This window comes from Macaca fascicularis, chromosome 7 (assembly GCF_037993035.2).
Source record: "Macaca fascicularis isolate 582-1 chromosome 7, T2T-MFA8v1.1".
Taxonomy (NCBI): domain Eukaryota; kingdom Metazoa; phylum Chordata; class Mammalia; order Primates; family Cercopithecidae; genus Macaca; species Macaca fascicularis.
The window spans coordinates 2,634,725-2,655,243 of record NC_088381.1 but is presented as its reverse complement, the minus strand read 5'-3'; the positions used below and the strand labels follow the sequence as shown (position 1 = coordinate 2,655,243).

General features: G+C 43.2%; 1 long non-coding RNA gene across 1 annotated transcript; it reads right to left on the bottom strand.

The window, feature by feature from the left end:
* Positions 1 to 5,933: 5,933 nt before the first annotated feature.
* On the bottom strand, positions 5,934 to 12,743 carry LOC135971634 (uncharacterized). The gene is made up of 3 exons (XR_010587878.2): positions 12,540 to 12,743; positions 7,807 to 7,955; positions 5,934 to 6,936 (listed from the first exon to the last, which is right to left on the bottom strand). It is a non-coding gene; the product is annotated as an uncharacterized lncRNA (long non-coding RNA).
* Between the last annotated feature and the right edge of the window lie 7,776 nt (positions 12,744 to 20,519).

Here is a 20,519-nt window from a genome sequence, read left to right as displayed (position 1 = left end):
TGGTTCTCAGCTTGCTATATATAGTCGTCAATTAGTTATAATCCCTTGATTAGACCTCCAATGATGTTGAATGATGTCTTTGCTAATTTTGCCAACTTAATATATGTCTCTCCATGGGAGAAGTTTCCCTGAGCCCCTCATACCATCATTGTGGACTGCATTTTGTCTTTATTATGATTTCCTTACGGCACCTTTTAATAGAGTAAGATTAATAAGAGCCAGAAGCATTTGCAAGAACATTTTTAATGTTACTATATAAAGCCTTTATCTCATCCATCTGGCCCACTGCTTCTGGCATTTATTATCCTAAATTGTTACAATTTCCCCCAATCCAACACACAAACCCACATCCACTCCTGATATTTGTAAGCCCTTGTGTTGTATTCCTTGTGTTGTGCAATGTGAATCTTCTCCAGCTCCAGCTGTGGTTTGTCTCTACTTGGGGTACAATTAATAGCAGAGGCAGTCATGTGCTGCCAGCATTCCTTTTATACAGGCTGGATATATGTGTGAGTATAACCAACTTTTTATTTCATTTTATTTTTGCGCAGTGCAGCATTGAGACCTTAGACTTTTTCTGCTAATAACTCTCAAGCCTTCTTTTCACAACTACTTTTAAGATAGCTAAACTATAATATAATTTTTTATCTTTACTATTATTTTTGATAGGATTTAGCATGACTCCAAAAATATATTTTACACTGGCCAAAAAGAAAAAAAAATCCCTCTAAATTGTTATTTATTTATTTTTTTAATATACTTTAAGTTCTAGGGTATATGTGCATAATGTGCAGGTTTGTTACATATGTATACTTGTGCCATGTTGCTGTGCTGCACCCATCAACTCGTCAGCCCCCATCAACTTGTCATTTACATCAGGTATAACTCCCAATGCAATCCCTCCCCCTCCCCCCTCCCCATGATAGGCCCCGGTGTGTGATGTTCCCCTTCCTGAGTCCAAGTGATCTCATTGTTCAGTTCCCACCTATGAGTGAGAACATGTGGTGTTTGGTTTTCTGTTCTTGCGATAGTTTGCTGAGAATGATGGTTTCCAGCTACATCCATGTCCCTACAAAGGACACAAACTCATCCTTTTTTATGGCTGCATAGTATTCCATGGTGTATATGTGCCACATTTTCTTAATCCAGTCTTCTAAATTATTTAAGGACAGACATATTTCTAAAAATTTATTTTTCAATTGTTACATTTCTCAGCGTATTCATTTGCTGGGGCTGCCGTACCAAAGTACCACAGACTGGGTGACTCAAACAACAGAACCGCATTGTCTTACGGTCCAGACGCCCAAGATGAAGCCGTCCACAGGGTGGTGGTGCCCTCTCAAGACAGTGAGAGGGAATCTATTTCACGCCTGTCTCTCTATTTCTGGTGGTTTCCTGGCAATCTTTGGCATTACTTGGTTTGCAGAAGCATCATTCCCATTGTTGCCTTTATCTTTACATTGTGACCTCCCCTGTGTGGTGTCTGTGTCCAAATCATTTCCTCCTAAAAAAACACCAGTCATGTTGGATTAGGGGCCCAGCCTACTCCAGTATGGCCTCATCTTAACTAAAAATGTATTTGCAACGACCCTGTTTCCAAAAAGATCACATTCTGAGGTACTGGGTGTTAGGATGTCAACATACGCATTTTGAAGGGATAAAAATCAAGCCATAAAAATCAGCAACTTCATATATCTATTTTCCTAATTTACTTTGTTTTGTTTTCCAGGTCATTGACTAATAACATCAACAATGAAATGAATCTAAGGAAACAGGAAATTGAGAGCAAGGGGGGGAAAAAGTGTTAATTATACTGATTTTTTATAAGACCCCTTTGAACACATTTTTAAAAAATCAAATAGAAGGTGCCCAGGTCCACTGTGCCTGTGGGTATTTGTCTTGTGTATCCTAGAGAGCTATGCATTCATGTGGGAATTGAAAAGGACCCACGTTTTTTGCCTCAAAACAAACAATGCCCACATGTCAGAAGAACTTTCACAATTCACAGGAACAGCGACCTAATTCACCAACCATAAAATTGCCAAATCCCTGCTTCTCATTGTTTAATATGCTTAGAAAACCCATTCAGATTGTGAATTATCAAGTGAGCTTACACGGATAAATAGATCCAATATTCAGGAATTTAAAAATCTTCCATTCCTTTTTTCTTTGTCTTTTTAAAAATAGAACATTAGACTGTGTCCTCCAGGTTTTAGAGATGGGGGAGACATGCTTCCCTTTGTTTCTCAGTAACTCAGCCCAAAAAAATCTGGAGAGAATGCAAAGACACCTACTGGAAACTTTGAAAAGTAGACGTGAGCCCATCAGGGAAGAGCTAGAGAATCTGAAATCCACTCAAAAAAGTGAGTTTCATACTTAGTGGGTCTTGTGTTCCTAGCCTAACTCAACACAGTCTGAAACTTGGAAATAAGCATGGTGGAGTGGATACAGTGAGATGCAGAAAAAATCCTCCAGTTTGGGCTGGCAGGGAAGAAAGAGACCCCTAAAACTCAGAGATCGTGGCAGAAATTCCTGCAGCTTTTCCTTCTCTTTTTCTCTGTTCTTCCACGATTTAGTATGGACTATAGGCTCTCCATGTTACAACGATAGCACTGAAATGTTGTAACCATATGGGCTGCAAAGCCAACAATATTTATCTGACCATCTACAGGAAAAGTTTGCTGATCTGAATGAAATATTCTGATATTAAATATTCCATTGTGTGAGTATACCACAACTTCACAATCTACCTCTGGTTGGCTATTTAGGCTTTTGTGTCTTTGTTTTGTCTGTTTTCTGGTATTATACATTGTGCTGCTATAAGCTGATTTGTGTGTGTCTCTGGATGGATACGAGCAAAGTTTCCTAAGATTGTGTACCCTGAGAAATGCCAAGTCATAGGTATGGCTGTATTGCAGCTTTTCCAATTTTTAATTTCTCTTTTCACATTTTCTACAGTAACTTTTGATAAATAAAAGTTCCCAATTTTAACAGAATATACTTTTTTTTTTTTTTGTAAGTGCATTTTGTATCTTCCTTAAGAAATTCTTTTTTTTTGGTCACAAGATCGGGAAGACATTTTGGAATGGTTCATTTGATGTGTCAACTTGACCAGGTTAAGGCATAGCCAGGAAGCTAGTAAACATGATTTGTGGGCGAGGGTATTTCTGCAGCAGGTTAGCATCTGAATCCGGCTGAGTGAAGACAGTTACCCTCCCCAGTGTGGGCGGGGCGGACATCATCCAATTCGTTGAGGGCCTGAATAGAGCAAAAAGGCAGAGGAAGGGGAGATTGGTTCTCTCTGAGCAGAGACATCATCTTCTCTGGCCCTTGGACATCAGCACCCTTGGTTCTATACTACAGCCCCCTATTCACCCCGACCTCCACTCCCACCTCAGTTCTCAGGCCTCCAGACTTAGACTGAGTAACATGACCAGCCTTTCTCATTCTCCAGCTTGCAACCTGCAAACCCTGGGACTTCTCAACCTTCATACTCAAGTGAGCACATTCCTTTAACAGATCCCCTGTCGGTTCTCTTTCTCAGGAGAACCCTGACTAATATCTATTTATATTCTCATTTGTCACCAAAAATAAACAAGGCTTTGGTGTTCTGAATGGAATTGTTTTGAATTTTAGATTAATTTGGGGAAAATGGCATCATTAAATATTGATTGTTCTCATTCATAAATATGTGATATGTCTCCAATTATAGCTCTTCTTCTCTGCCTTTAACAAGTTTCTTTTTATAATTCAGTGAATATGGAGCTTGGATAGCTTTTGGAAGGTTTTGTAGTTTTACTCTGTCTACTAAAAAGCATAAGAAAATTTGTAAGCCTCAACGCAATTAGAAGAATTAAGCTACTAATGGTGCAACTCTATAAGCAGAAGGCATAAAAAACAAGTGTTATGGCCAAGCCACACAGTGAAAGAGGTATGAATCACTGCAAACACCGGTTGAAGGGAAGCTGTCCTCCAAACAGAAGCATCCATTTTTGTACTTTATTTATTTATTTATTTATTTTGAGACGGAGTCTCGGTCTGTCGCCCAGGCTGGAATGAGTGGCGCCATCTCGGCTCACTGCAAGCTCCGCCTCCCACGTTCGTGCCATTCTCCTGCCTCAGCCTCCCTAGTAGCTGGGACTACAGGCGCCGCCACCACGCCCGGCTACTTTTTTTGTATTTTTAGTAGAGACGGGGTTTCACCGTGTTAGCCAGGATGGTCTCGATCTCCTGACCTCGTGATCTGCCCGCCTCGGCCTCCCAAAATGCTGGGATTACAGGCGTGAGCCACCACGCCCGGCCCCATTTTTGTACTTTTAAGGGAGTGAAAAATAAACTACTTTTGCTTTTAAGCCATTATAAAATTTGGCATGAATTTGCCAAGCAACTCAACATTAATCTACTGTCCTTCAATTATAAAAGCTGCAGACAGTCTTGAACATTTAACAACACAGACACAATTATTCCTGAGGAATTAAAATTGAGAAAAGTTCTAATGCTTTTTTTTTGTAAAACATTTTTACTGTTACCGATTTTAAAAAAAGTGGTCATTATAGATTAACTTGAAATCACAATGCAGAATTGTGTTATGCCATAGATCACTCAATAATTTGTTGTCAAATATATGCTTCTCTGCCAATCCTAGCAGATTTCACACCTTGTGCTAAATTATTAGTCTTCCTTTTATGAGGCAGGTAGTACCCATTTCATAAAATATGAAGACTATAGCTTCGGGCCAGAGGATTTGAATTTTCATACTAGAGGTTATAATATGTGATATCATGAGCTTGTTTTTATTGTCCTAGGAGGCTGATATTCCTAATCTATTGATAAGGATGACATATCTACCCAGTGGGCCTGCTGGGACTCCAGTTAACTAGTGCATATACATTGCTTGGGGGTCAGTAAATATTCTTTTGCTCTCTTCATTCCTTTGTGGAAAAATTTCAGGTAGAGAAGAAACCTGAAATAATTTGAAGAACTTTAAAATTTTTTTCACCTACTAATTTATATTCTCATTAGCAAAAAGAACCTAATATTGGTAGTGCTATACTTTAAATAAAGATGTGGAACTTCTCGATTACTCTTTCCTTCTTCTCCATTGACTCATTCTATCACTTAGTAATTCACTCAGGAGATGCTGATTGAGCAGCTCCTTTGTATAAATGTTACTAGCATGGTTGTTGCCGTAGGTCACAGAGCTTGGTTTGCTGAGCAGCTCTGAGAACCCATGTTTAAGTTCCCTGACTCTCCTATTCACTGGAATGGAATGTCTTGCTCTCTGGGCCCTCCTTGCTTCACCTTCCAACGAAGCGAAATCATCACATGGATCATACTGTACTGGAGAGTGTTGTGTTAAAACCACAACCATCACCCCCAGTCTTGAGACCAGCCTTAGCTCTGTCACTTTCTTATCTCCTCGGATGCAGCAGATAGTTACCTCTGACTTTTAGTTCGCCTCAGACATTAAGAATAAAATCATATTCAGCATAATTTAGGTGTCATTGTCCACGTTCCATTGGTGCTAACAAACATTTTTAAACTGTTCCCATGTGTCAACAACAGTAATCTGTGGCTCATTATAAATGGCAGCGACTGTCGACAAGCCTGCCTCCTGGAGATTGTTTGTAAAGAGTCTTTATCAGTGGTTGTTATTTATACCCCTGGCTTCTATACTCATTGATTATTCTATATATTTTCCTCCCTCAAGTGCATGTATAAAGAGACCAAGAAAACCTCAGTCAAACTTGGACATTTCCTTTGTAATATTCTTTTTAAAGTTAGTTATGGTAAGTTCCTTATTATCTGTCTGTTAAGAATTGGGATGCTGAGCTTGGTTTTCTGGTTTGGTTTTCTGGTTAACAAGGAATTAGCCAATCATCAAGAATATAAAGGAAACACTGGTTAGCGAAGAATTAAAATCACAAAAGCAATGAATTTTTACCTAAGTCCTTGAAAGTTACACGGTTTTGATTCACAGGGTGCATCATGCTTCTGGTGTCCAAGTGCAATATTCCAAACGTCAATTATCACCGTACATTGGTTTATCAAATATTTTCTGATTGATTTGCTTTATCTAGATTCTACATAATGCTTTGTACTAAACTATGAATACTTCACATTTATGGAAAAATGTCCAGTTTGAGATCACAGAGCAATTGAAGATTATCTTCCAGAGACTTATTTTTATCCTTAAACTTTTGTTTCCTTAATTTGGCAAACAAAGCTAGTCACTTTCTGTCGCATTTCTTTTTTTTTTTTTTTGAGACAGAGTCTTGCTCTGTTGCCCAGGCTGGAGTGCAGTGGTGCAAATCTTGGCTCACTGCAAGCTCCGCCTCCCGGGTTCAAGCAATTCTTCTGCCTCAGCTTCCCGAGTAGCTGGGACTACAGGCGCCCACCACCACACCCGGCTAATTTTTGTACTTTTAGTAGAGACGGGATTTCACCATATTGGCCAGGCTGGTCCCAAACTCCTGACCTTGTGATCCACCCGCCTCGGCCTCCCAAAGTGCTGGGATTACAGGCATGAGCCACCGTCCCTGGCCTCTGTCACAAAATTTCTATCCCATCTCATTCTATCCCATATCATCCACTGCCATTGTACCACCAAACTCTACATTGCCCTCTCTCAGAATGTCCTCCTGTTCCTTGGAGATGGCACTATACTGCTGTTACCATAGAGGCAACCCTCAGGCTTCATGCCTGCACGGCTTCTGTACCTGGGTACGTCCTGGAGACCTTTGCAGCCACCTAAACAGACACGCTACCATCTGTTCCAGCACTCTGTGCTTGGTTCTGGTCTTGCTGGCATGTGCTAGTCTGTGTTTCATCTGTTGATATGTGTGTCGCTTCTAGTAAACGCTGAGCTCCTTGGCTTCAAAGTCTTATGTTGTGCCATTTCTTTCAATCGCCAGTATTTGACACATCACTTGGACACTTAAAGAATAAATGAAATAAATAAATGAAGCATTTCTTCCAGTGTGCAAAACAATTGAATAAATGAATTAATTCTCAACTAACAAATAGAAGTGCCAAAGAAGTAGTTAGTTAAATGATTTGGTCCTGGTTAACACAGGGCTTGGGATGGCCACCAACTCTCACCTCATCATTCGATCTACTGACTAGTTGGCCTTGAATTTGTTAATCTAAAAAAATTTGAAGTTTCAATGTTCTTGCAGCAAACTCTAACATATATACTTAATGATTAAAGGCAAGACCTCAAGGGTAGCTTGGAAAACTAAGAACAATGCAAAAAAAAAAAAAAAAAATTACTTCCAGGGTTTTTACTACTTTCCAAAATTAAGTAACAAATCACTGACTTGAAATATTTTTCACAGCAGCAGTGATATCCTCTAGGTATGGTTTAAAACACAAATCTCGGCCGGGCGCGGTGGCTCAAGCCTGTAATCCCAGCACTTTGGGAGGCCAAGACGGGCGGATCACGAGGCCAGGAGATCGAGAGACGATCCCAGCTAACACGGTGAAACCCCGTCTCTACTAAAAAAAAAATACAAAAAAACTAGCCGGGCGCAGTGGCGGGCGCCTGTAGTCCCAGCTACTCGGGAGGCTGAGGCAGGAGAACGGCGTAAACCCGGGAGGCGGAGCTTGCAGTGAGCTGAGATCCGGCCACTGCACTCCAGCCTGGGTGACAGAGCAAGACTCGTCTCAAAAAAAAAAAAAAAAAAAAAAAAAAAATCTCAATTTTTCCTTTCCTTTAGCTGAAATAATAAATAAGATAGATTTTGCTATGATTTGAGAGGAAAGATATCAGTGCCTAGATTATCCCATGTAAAGGAGTTCACTCACTTTTAAGATGCAATCTATTTTTGCCTAAAATGTCTTCTGCAAACAGCCTTGCTGCTTCAGTGCTTGCGAGTTGATGTATGTGTCAAGAGGACTGAGCCAGGTCCCGGCTGTGCCGCAAATCATTCACATGGTGCAGCTGGACACATGTTCTGTTAGTCAAATAAGCATATTAGATTCAATGACTGAAACTCTCTTCCAGGTCAAATAGCCTGTTATTTGTGCATTCCAGTATGATCACTGCCATTTATTTAAACTATCTCTGCCTATACGGATATTAGGTACTAGCAACTCAAGTACACGTTAGAATTGTTTAAAAGAGCAAATAAACCTCGCACTGCAATGGCAATTAAAGACGCCCGTCCTGCTGTGTGCTTTCTCCATTTGCTTCTAGTGGCAGTTTCATGTGAATTTTTGGTGATGATGCTCCATGGAACCTCTGCAGATGTGCTGTCAATTTGGACAGGTAAGATGGCTTTAGTAATTCAAGATGTCACAACAACTCCTTGACAGTTAATCTCAAGTGAAAAATGGGACAAGGATCTGAGGCCAACAGGAAGACTCATCTGCTTTGCAGGTTTTCTTAGCCAGGATACCCCATTTTGTCAAGATGACTTTGGTTTAGTGAACAGTTCTCATTATGTTTCTAAACAGAGGAATTTTTAAAAATCTACCATTATACCTGAGAAAAAGCAGATGAGAGATTTTATTCGAATACTATTTCATTAATTTTCTAAATTGAGATGGAGGAAAGAACCTAATTTTGACTTTATATTAATTGAAGAGTTTTTCATTATTGATGACTGCTCTTTAAAGATATTTTACATATGGTATTTTAAACACAGCTGAGTGCTTTTGTTATCTAGTTGAGAGAGTTGTATTTTTTTTCCTAATGTAGTTTTCAAAATATTGTCATTGACCGTGAACAACATTAAGAGTGGATAAGGGTAGAGAATAATGATAAAGATGAAGTATACAAGTCACTGAATTCTATTTTGAAAACACTGATATTTTTATTTTCCAAAAAGTCATTGCTCATACTAACATACCCATTACCTTGTTCTTTAATGCCAGCATCACTGCTTGGTTTTATGTTAGGCCCTTAAGGAAAATAGTTTTTTCTAACAACTCATATCAGTAAAGATCTGTTGCAGTGCTAGGTAAAATTGGGAAGATCATAAGATCTGGAGATGACAGTAAAATGTATATTAGGTTCAGCTATGAAGCAATTTATTTTTTCATAAATAATTTACAGTCTAAGTTTAGGCATATAAACGAAATGGAAAGTCCGTTGCGGTAGTCCTCTTTAAGGCTGTGTACCTGCTGTGAAATTGCTGCCTCTATTTACATCATTTTCAGAGGACTGCTTGTGTAATTACTATCTAACCCAGTGCCTACGCTGCACATAAAACAACGGGTCTCAGTCGTTTATTTTCAGATTATGTTTTGAGTAAAGAAAAAAAGAAATGATTCAGATCGAAGAGCATAATTTCAAAACTTGTGTCTCTCAATGTGCAGGATGCTCTTAGAACCTCAAATATTTGCCACCATTAAATGTGACCAGGGCCCTGAAGTCCTCTCAGCTGCCCCAGTGGTACTAGTGCACATGTGTCCGACCATGTTGACCCTCAGGAGGGACAGCGCTCGTCCGGTTGAATGTGCTTGTTAAGTTGCCCAACGAGCAGCCACTAAGAAAAGCTGACACTTAGAACCACTATGCCATGGTTGTGGTGGAGAGAGGAATCTAAAGATTCGAGGTGCATGGCACCTCCAGTCCCTTCAGTAGCAACCCACTGAACCTATGCAGCCAATAAATGTGTCTCAGATGAGCGCCAGGTGCTGGGCACCACGCTGGGTTCAGACGTACAGCAGTGAGAAGGAAAGACGGTCTCTGCTCTCATGGTGGTGGGAAAGAGACAGTATCCAATAATCCCTGTGACAGCAGCCAGGGCGGGCAATTGTGGAGAAAGAAAGCTGAGAAGTCAGAGATGCTCAGGTCGAGTGACATTCAAGCAGAGCCCCGAAGACAATGAGGGAAAGAACCACGCCAATGTGGGTATTGGAGAGGGGGTTGTGGGGGTCACCTGGGCCAGGTGCTCCCCAAAGATCAAGCAGGAGGAAGGCAGCAGGGTTGGGAAATACGGAGGTGATTGTTTGCTGTGACGAGGCCAGTTGTGGTGGACCGGTGGGGCTAACCCACAAGGAGTGGTTCAAGGGAGGACAGGAGGGGGAGACAGAGAGAGTGGGGAGTGTAGACTGGGGAAGAATTCCGCTTCTGGGCCACCAAGCACTGCTACATACCCTGAGCAGCCGGCACAGCTGAACCAGAACCAGCACCCTTAGCAGAAGCAGCCAGAGGATCAGCCCCAAGGACACAGGGAGAATGAGGTGGGGAGACAGGCGCAGACCCACCAGAGCCTGCCTTAAGGGCAGTGAAAGACCAGCCGCCCCAGCCACATGATGTGTGTCTCCAGAGGCTTTAGATGCCCATGTGTACACAGCACCCTTGATATAGTGGCTCCGTCATCTTACAGTTCACAGGACACTCTGCCAACCGAGAGTTTACCTAATAAATAAAGCTTGCCTCCAACCAGACAAGGATATAAACACACTCTTCCACTATCGGCCCTCCCCAGAGGACTCTGGCCAAAAAAAAAGAGCAGGACGTGAGCTGCTCAAAACGGTCATGTTATTTGACTCCATCTTGCTGTCACTTGTGATAAGCACCCAACATCTGCCCACATCAAAGACTCTTCCTTGCAAGACTGAGGAATCGCTGGGGCCAGACGGGGAGATTCTTTTTATCTTTTTGTCACTCTCCCTGGACTGCCTTGTTAACCCTTTTTCCCATCTTCTTTTTCTTAACGCTAAACGTGACTTTGTTTGTTGTGGACTGTTTCATCTGTAACGTTTCTATATTGATTAAGTATACCATTATGTATGGTTTGCAATATTGACTGCCTTATGGAGTGGCTTGAACCTGTGAGCCCGTGGCTGTGACTACTGAGTGAATGGGAAGTACTAAGGAGAACTGCCTGCTTGGGAACTCCATGAAGTTCGTGGCTTTTGTGATTAAAATAAAAGGTTGACACTGTGGAACATGGACCTGGTTATCTCTGACCTTGCAGCACTCACAAGACCATACCTGAGCCCTTCTCTGCTTTGGCAGAACTGTTGCATGGCCTGTCTTCGTATAATACCTCTCCGTACACCGCAGCTCAGAGAAAGAACGTATGCTCCCTGTGAAGACGAACGGAACTGTCCCTCCCGGTCCTACAGACTTCCTCTGGCCTAATGCATGTGCCATTGGATTATATCTGCCATCTACATACAAATACACCTTTCAACCCTGCACATTCTGAGATGGCTGGACTCATGCCTAAATAACTGATGCTGTCCCTAGTGTAAGGTAAGCACTCAATAGTTTATCAGGAAATGAATATGATACATATTTTGGCTGTTTAGAGGCTTTCCTTCACTTCCTTTATTTTCTGTGTCCCCTTATTTAAAAAGAAGTGCTCACCAGAGGTTACCCGAAGACATGTCTGATCCTTGAAACCTGCAGTAGTCTAACACAGAGGCCAAGACCACAGGTCCTCATAAAAGTAACACTTTCCTCATGACAATGAAGTGCCACAGTGCCAACTCAAAAATTGCGACTCAGCCTGGGAGGCCATGGGGGTCCTTGGCTTTGTGCAGGAAGGCATTCAAGAGCCAGCCAACAGAGTGAAGTGAAAGCAAGTTTACTAAGAAAGTAAAGGAATAACAGGGTGGCTACTCCATAGGCAGAGCAGCCTGAATGCTGCTGGTTGGCTATTTCTTTTTTTTTTTTTTTGAGACGGAGTCTCGCTGTCGCCCAGGCTGGAGTGCAGTGGTGCAATCTTGGCTCACTGCAAGCTCTGCCTCCCGGGATCACACCATTCTCCTGCCTCAGCCTCCTGATTAGCTGGGACTACAGGCGCCCGCCACCGTGCCCGGCTAATTTTTTGTATTTTTAGTGGAGACGGGGTTTCACCGTGTTAGCCAGGATGGTCTCTATCTCCTGACCTCGTGATCCACCCGCCTCGGCCTCCCAAAGTGCTGGGATTACAGGTGTGAGCCACCACGCCCAGCCCTGGTTGGCTATTTCTATGGTTATTTATTGATCATATGCTAAACAAGGGGTGGATTATTCATGAGTATTTGGGGAAAGGGGAGGACAGTTACGGGAACTAATGGTTCCTCCTCCTTTCAGACCATATAGGGTAATTCCTGGACATTGCCATGGCATTTGTAAATTGCCATGGCATTGGTAGGAGTTTCTTTGAGCAAGTTAATGTATTATAATTAGCATATAATGAGCAGTGAGGATGATCAGAGGTTGCTTGTGTAGCCATCTTGGTTTTGGTGGGTTTTGGCTGGCTTCTTTACTGCATCCTGTTTTATCAGCAGGCTTTTTTTTTTTGGTTTTTTGCTTGTTTGTTTGTTTTTTGAGCTGGGTCTTGTAAAACAGTCCTGCCAACTTCCTGTCTCAGAAGCACATATCTCTCATTGTCCTAGCTCATGGTGATAGCACAGGAGGCATGCCAGGTTACTGGTCACCCAACATTCATTCTCCCGTTCTGAGTCAGAAATGAATGAGAGGCTTGGCTGTGATGTTCTCCTCTGGAAAGAGCCCCCACTTCGCAGCTAACTTGAAGCACGTGTGGCCTTGTGTCCAGGTGTGTGGCCAACAGAGATGTAAGTAGAAATCTTACCAATTATTCCAGGGAGTCTTCTCAAAGAGACACTGGATGGCCTTCTTTCTCTCTCCATCCTGATGCTTGGGAAAGGGATGTGACATCTGGGGTCCTGGCAGCCACCTTGGAGCACAAGATTGAAAGCCCCAGCTAAGGCAGGAAGAGCAGCAGGCAGAAGGGGGCAAGCGCCCCTGGGGAACTCACCGCTTACCCTGGGCTTCTTTAAAGTAAAAACAAAAAACAAACAAACAAAAAAAACATGAAATTCCACTTCCTATCAGCTCTTTTATTGTGGATGTCTCAGCCAAACACAACCAAACCCAATACTGACAAAAGTTGTCAGTATTGGCAAATATTTGTAAAGTCTTCACTTTTGAAATTACATATATTCACCGTGCTGCATAAAGTATAATATGAATGCTTTTTTAAAAGCTATTTGTTTACTGGGATTCTATTTGCCTGTGTGAGCCAAAAGAAGCATTTGTGCCCATTACTGTGGGAGTTTTCAGAGTATGGGTCTAAGTGGCGATATAGCCACTGAATCAAAAGGCAGACTCGGACGTGGTTTTACAAAGAGAAATGCGAACGCTTTTCTCATTGAGATAACCATTACATCTCAGTTTAAAGATCCAAAACTAATTTTGGAAATTATTTTTGAGGCACAGAGGAAAAACATCATGTGAGCTCACAGGTCTGACACAGTTGTGAACAGCTTGTTTTCTTATAGAAATGCTGCGGTGGCTGCCCGGGCGGGGGCATTTGCATTTCAACCAAATGTTCTTTCAAAGTCAGAGCCAGAGCAGCTAGAAGCTTCCTTAAAACCAGGTGAACCCTAAACATAGAAACAGGAAAAACAGTGGCCTCCACTGTGCCCTCTCACATCCCAGCCTCTGAACTTCGGCCTGAGACACTGGAAAGCTGCACCCTTCCTCTGTCTCCTCAAATCCTGCAAGACCCAAGGCACATCGCCTGACACCAAAAGGCCATACTCATTTCAGGTGGATGTCCCATTTGATTGACAGCAACTACTTGTGTTTCAGAACAAGATTTGCATAAAAATCACTCGGTATCCTTGTGAACAGGGAGTCTCCCAAGGCCTGACTCCATATTCTGCAGCATTAGGCGAGCACATGACCCAAGAATCTATGTCATTTATGACTTCCCAGGCACATTGACTCAGATGCTCCTTGGACCACTCTGAGGAGTATTGGTGTCAACATTACTGGTCTCAAAATGAAACCATCCCAATTTACCCATAGAAATGATGTTTACCAGGTTTGGAGGGTTCTTTTGAATAAACAGAAATTGATCCTCTGGTCTTAAAACTTGAAACTTACAGTTGTCTTATCTGAGTTCCTTTGTTGGGCAAGGTACTGAAACTCACTAGATCACCACATCGAAGCTCTAAGACACCAGACCCCTCATCCATCATGATTGCTTTCTTATCCCTCCTTAATTTCTGCTTTTCTGCATGTAGTTACATTCCTGCCCACTATATTAACCCCAAGTGTTGGTCAGGTGGGGAGACAGGTTTGAGAATTATCTCTTGTTTTCCTGACATTACTCAAATAGTGCTTTCTTCCTGGACAATATTTGTCGTCTCAGAGACTGTCTTTCTGTGCAGTGAGCAAAGAGACCTGGACCAAACCCCTGGTGTTTAGGCAACAGAAATTCAAATCTTAAAAGGTGTTATATGTCATACCTTCCTCTCCTATGTCTAAATTTGAGCTCAAAATTAAAGAAATCTTCCTTTGACTCGGTTGGGAGTCCACACTTCCTTGCATGCCCAAACTTTTGGTTGGCATTGGGTGTACTGAAGGGAGAACCCACTGCTGAGCCTGGCTTCCCTGAGGTCAGCTCACCCTCCAGGAATTTATAATCTACTTGGAAAATCAAATGATGGACTACCAAGCACAATCATTAACCTATTCTTAAGCAATTACTTAAAGGCTTGAAGTGTGCATTGAGCGTGTATGTAATTATAAGGCTCTATCACCTGACTTTGCTAGATTTTGATGCATTTTGTACACTATGCCTTAGATCCTAAACATTCTGGCTGTGGTCCTATGACTCCTTTCTCTTCTTGGTTTTGAATGTGGCTCTCCTGGCTGTACCTGAAGAGAGGCTAAGGGTGAAAAGACATAAATATACCATTTGTGAAATTAAATAATTTAAACTTTAAGATGTTGGGATTTTAAATCATTCTGAGCCTCGAGAGGAATGTGGCTATGCAGCCTGAGTCACATAGCAGACAGCCACAACTCCTTTTTTTTTTTCTATAAATTATTAAGATCAAACAGTGCCAGAGGTAAGAACCTCTTGGATCACTGTTCCTCCTCATGGAGGAATAATCCTCCTTGGAATATAGCAATCTGTAAGCAATCAATTGCTACAGTGTATGCACTAGTCTTGTCTGGAAAATGTTCTAATCCTGCTAATAATGTCTACCTACGTGATACTAACTTCTCCACTTCAGAATGCTAACGCCAGTCACGTGGGGTTAGTGTTTCCAGGTGGTTCTCCTCAAGTTTTGCCCTCAAATAAACTCTGTCATCAATCATATTTTCTGAATCTCATTATTTAAAGATGATGTGCTCATGCATGCCTACTCGCATACACGGTGTACTGTGTGTAGAATATTTCCCATTATGGATTCAGTTCTTCAGAGAAGAGATGGACTTGTGCATGCTTGAATTTAGTTCAGGAGAGCACATAACAATCACAAAGATCTCACTCAAATACCTACCTTCCACTGAGGTGGCTTCGTGTCTTTGAAGTATGAAAAACAGGCCCAGTGCGATGGCATACACCCGTAATCCCAGTGCTTTGGGAGGCTGATGCAGGAGGGTCACTTGAAGCCAGGAGTTTGAGATCAGCATGGGCAACAATACAAGAGCCAGTCTCTAAAAAAAAAAAAAAAAAAAAAAAAAAAAGATTTTTTTTTTTTTAGTTTAGCTGAGCGTGGTGGCAAGCACCTGTAGATCCAGCTACTTGGGAGGCTGGGGCAGGAGGATGGTTTGAGCCCAGGAGTTTGAGGCTGCAGTGAGCTATGACCATGCCACTGCACTCCAGCCTAGAAAACAGAACAAGACCCTGTCTCTAAAAAAAAAAAAGAAGGAAAATGAGAAGGAGGAGGAAGAGGAAGAGGAGGAAAGTAAAAGAAATATAAAAACAGAGAAATGAGAGCTGTTTTTACAAAGAGATGTTAAGAAGGTCAGTATTTTTTGGATTCACCCAATCTGGCAGAAGTCCTAGAGAAGGCTGGACATACAAATCATCCTTGGTAGGAGAATGGAGGCTGGTGCTGTGAGATGTAGGGAGTTCTGTTGCAGAGAGAGCCCCTACAGTGTTAAGGGGAAGAAGGTATCCAAGCTACTCCTCAGAGGTCAACCAAAAGGTACAAACAGAGCTTCTATATGGACCCAGAATGGGCATGGGCATGGCCAGTTTGATAGATGCCAGTAGGGACCATTGATCTTGAGAAAAGGTGGTAACTTTTATTTGAGGAATATGAGTCCTTTTAAATTATCAGGCCCAGAGAGACATAAAATGAGATAACAATCACATCCTACTTACACCATGAGCTATGTATTCATTTCTTGCAACTGCTTACTATTGCCACAGGTAGCTATAAATTAACCAAATAAAGCTGCACCAGACACAATGACCCACACTTCACTGTTATCTCAAATTCCTGGACTCAAGCGGTTCTCCCACCTCAGCCTTCTGAGTAGCTGGGACTACAGGCATGCGTCACCACACCTGGCTACTTTTTTTTTTTTTTAATTTTGTAGAGACAGGGTCTCACTGTGTTGCCCAGGCTGGTCTCACACTCCTAACCTCAGGCAGTCCTCCTGCCTCAGCCTCCCAAAGTGCTGGGATTACAGTTGTGAACCACTGTGCTCGGCCCTCTACTTATATTAATTTTGCCTCAGCTTTTTCCTTTTAGGTCAAAAATGTAAGAATGTCTATATAAAATTACCCAGCTGTCCTTTGGGTTTTACATATAAGTTTGTGAGGCTCCAATAGTGTTTTAGGGATGTTGAATGGTCCATAAAACCTCTGTAAATGAGGAGTCTGGATAAGCTATTATCCAAGACCCCTGGCAGCTCTAAAATGTTTTCATTCTAGTTAACAATACAATATACTCTCTCCTGGACTGCCCATCAAACAGTCTTGGCATTTCACTCCCCAGAACTGACTGGGTCCTCTCCCAGGTTGCTGACCTCTGCAGAAGGGTAGGTGGCGTGTTGTGCCGCTGAACTGTGTCAGCAAAGTCAAGCAGCCAAGTGTGCACAGAGATCTTGAGGGTAGTCCGGGTCCAGACACATCCCCTGTCCAGCACCCCACCCTACTCAGTTATCTGGAGAATGCCTACCACTATCCTATGCCTTTCTTCTTATGTTTTCTTTTCATATACTTTATTTTTTAGAGCAGTTTCAGGTTCCCAGCAAATCTGAGCAAAAGGTACCGCGGGTTCCCATCTGCCCACTACCCCTACACATACACAGCCTTCCCCCAGTCAACATCCTGCACCACAGTGGCACATTGGCTCCACTGGAAGAGCCTGCATTGACAGATCATTGTCACCCAGAGTTCATAGCTTACACTGAGGTTCACTCTTGGTGTTGTGCATCCTATGTGTTTGGACAAGTACATAATCACAGGTACCCGCCATTGTAGTATCATAAAGCAGTCTCATAGCCCCCCCAATCCTCTCTGCTCCTCCTGTTCATCCCTCCCTCCCTGTCTGCTCATCAGCTGGCTTTCAGGGACTCAAATGGGGACCCCATGATTTTGTTTTATACACTGCTTATTTGCAGTGCCAGTCCCTAAAACATGGTGTATTGGGAGGTACCACATAACAGTTTGCAGAAGGAATGAATGAATGGGTGAGTGAACAGGCAATGCCAAGCAAAGGTGTAGCCAGGAAGTCCCACTGACACCAACACAGAAGGCAGGGACTGGCAACACCTCAAACTCCTTCATCTCCCTCTTGCTGAGGTGTTGTAATAAAGAAAGCAGGAGACCATCTTGATTTCTGATATGGTTTGGATTTGAGTCATTGCCCAAATCTTATGTCAAATTGTAATCCCCCATGTTGGAGGAGGGGCCTGGTGGGAGGTAATTAGATCATGGGGGTGGACTTCCCCCTTGCTGTTCTCCTGAGAGTGAGTTCTGTTGTGATCTGGTTGTTTACAAATGTGTAGCACCTCCCCCTGCTCTCTCTTCTTCTTCTCTGGTCATGTAAGATGTGTCTGCTTCCCCTTTATTTTCCCCCATGATTGTAAGTTTCCTGAAGCCTCCTCAACAATGCTTCCTGTGCAGCCTACAGACTCATCCCTGGCCCCCAACAACTCTAGGGGAATTGGTAAGTTGGACTGGCAAGGAGCAACCCTGTCTCACCACGAGCCTCTGGAACCTTAGCAGGAGGAAACGCTTTGACCAGCACAGACAGTCCAGTTGGCAGAAAGCTGCTTACAGAAGTGGTAGCGGTGGCATGCCTACTAAAGCAGAGCTCAGAGGCTTTGGAGCTGGAGCATCTGTAGTGGAGCATGGCCAAGGAAGCCCATCCTTTTAGCCTCCACTTGCTCCCATAGGAGATGGTACCCTTAGGGGAACCGTCAGACCTCATCTCTGCAGGGCAGTCTTGTCCATCACATGGGGCCTGTCCAACCTGAGCATCCTTTGGTCTGTTTGTCTCTCCCAGGGCCCCTAACCTACTTGCAGGGCAGCTTTGGATACCCTGGGGACCCGCATCATATCTCCTGCACTGGTAGACTACGCCCATCCAGTGGAGAGCTCCATCAGGGCAGCCCCTATGACCACACACTATACTGCATGCCCCCTCCCCACACTGAAGCTTCCCATGGACCCACAGCCAGTCCCTACATTACTTATGCCAACATGTGTGTGTGCAGATGCATTTGCTTTCCTTGTCTCACCAGCACACACGTGTGTGTGTGCACCCTGCCCTGCCACTGCTGTGGTGGGAGTGCACTCCCTTCACCCTACCCCCACCAGACCAACATTGCAGTTGGAACTTTGACAGGCACAGAGCCAGCCAGCCACACCCCCACCAGCACCCCACCCTTGTGTCAACATTTCTGGGGGACTAAAACTGGACATAGAGAACAGTGGACCCTCCCCTTCCCTGAGTGACCACCCTGACTGCGGTGCACAGAGAACACACACAGACCTGTGCCCACCAGTGCCCCATCCCCTGCTAGTACCACTGCCAACACGACCACATGTACCATCAAGGGCCCCTCACCCTGGAGCTGTGCTGCTTCCCCCGCTGTGGTGAATACCCGCATGGAGGCAGGCATCCTGGCACACGCTAGCACCCCGCTGCAGTTAATGAGTGTGCACCCTGCCGTGTTGCCACTGCTGTTGCTGCTGGCACATGCAAACAAAGACGGATCCAGCTGTCTCCCCACTACAAACATTTTGGCTGACACCACCCACTGGAGTAGTGACCAATGGTCCAGAAGCACCTCGGTCGCCTAGTGCGGTGAATTCACAAACTCAGGGAGCCAGAGAACAAAGTCAGGACCCAATACGAGTCTCCCAGAGTTAGGGCACATAGTGCAAGAGTTGGGAGCTCAGCATTGGCCCCCTAAAATCTTGCAGAAACAAAGCCAGTTGGCTGAATCCACCTTATACCATAATCAAACCCTCAAGGGCATCAGATAGGATAAAAGAGAAAGAATTCCCTCCACAGGTCAGCAACTTCAAAGATGGAAGAAACATCAGTCACAGAGATAAGAACCAATGCAGGAACTCTGATAACTCAAAAAGCCAGAGTCTTCTTTCCTCTAAATGATCACACCACCTCTCCAGCAAAGGTTCTGAACCAGGTTGAGATGGCTAAAATGACAGAAAGAGAATTCAGGATACAGATAGAAATGAAGATAATTGAAATGCAGGAGAACATTGAAAACCAATTCAAGGAAGTTAAAAATCATAATAAAACAATACAGGAGCTGACAGACAAATAGCCAATATAGAAAAGGCTGTAACTGCCCTTATAGAGCTGAAAAACATACTATAAGAATTTCACAGCCAGGCATGGTGGCTCACGCCTGTAATCCCAGCACTTTGGGAGGCTGAGGTGGGTGGATTACCTGAGGTCAGGAGTTCAAGACCAGCCTGGCCAACATGGTGAAACCCCGTCTCTATTAAAAATACAAAAATTAGCTGGGCGTGGTGGCACACGCCTGTAATCCCAGCTACTTGGGAGGCTGAGGCAGGAGAATTGCTTGAGCTTGCGAGGCAGAGGTTGCAGTGAGCAGAGATCGTGCCACTGCACTCTAGCCTGGCCGACAGAGTGAGACTCTGTCTCATAATGCAGTCACAAGTATTAATAACAGATTAGAACAAGGTGAGGAAAGAATTTCAGATCTTGAAAGACTGACTTTCTGAAATAAGACAGACAAGAATATAGAAAAAAAAAAAGAAAAACAATGAACAAACCCTGTGAGAAATATGGGATTATATGAAGAGACCAAATCTATGACTCACTGGTGTCCCTGAAAGAGAGGAAGAGAGTGTAAGCAACTTGGAAAGCATATTTCAGGATATCATCTATGAGAAATTCCCCCAACGTAGCTAGAAGGGCCAACACTCAAATTCAGGAAACTTCAAGAACCCCAGTAAAATACTTCACAAGAAAGTCATCCCCAAGACACATAATCATCAGATTCTCCAAGGTCAAAATGAAATAAAAATGTAAAAGGCAGCTAGACAGAAAGGTCAGGTCACCTACAAAGGGAAGCCCATCAGACTAATGGTGGACCTTTCAGCAGAAACCCCACAAGCCAGAAGAGATTAGGGGGCCAATATTCAACATTCTGAAAGAAAAGAAATTCCATCCCAGAATTTCATGTCTGACCAAATTAAGCTTCATAAATGAAGAGAAACATGATCCTTTTCAGAACAGCAAATGCTGAGGAAATTTATTACCACTAGATCTATCTTACGGGAGCTCCTAAAGGA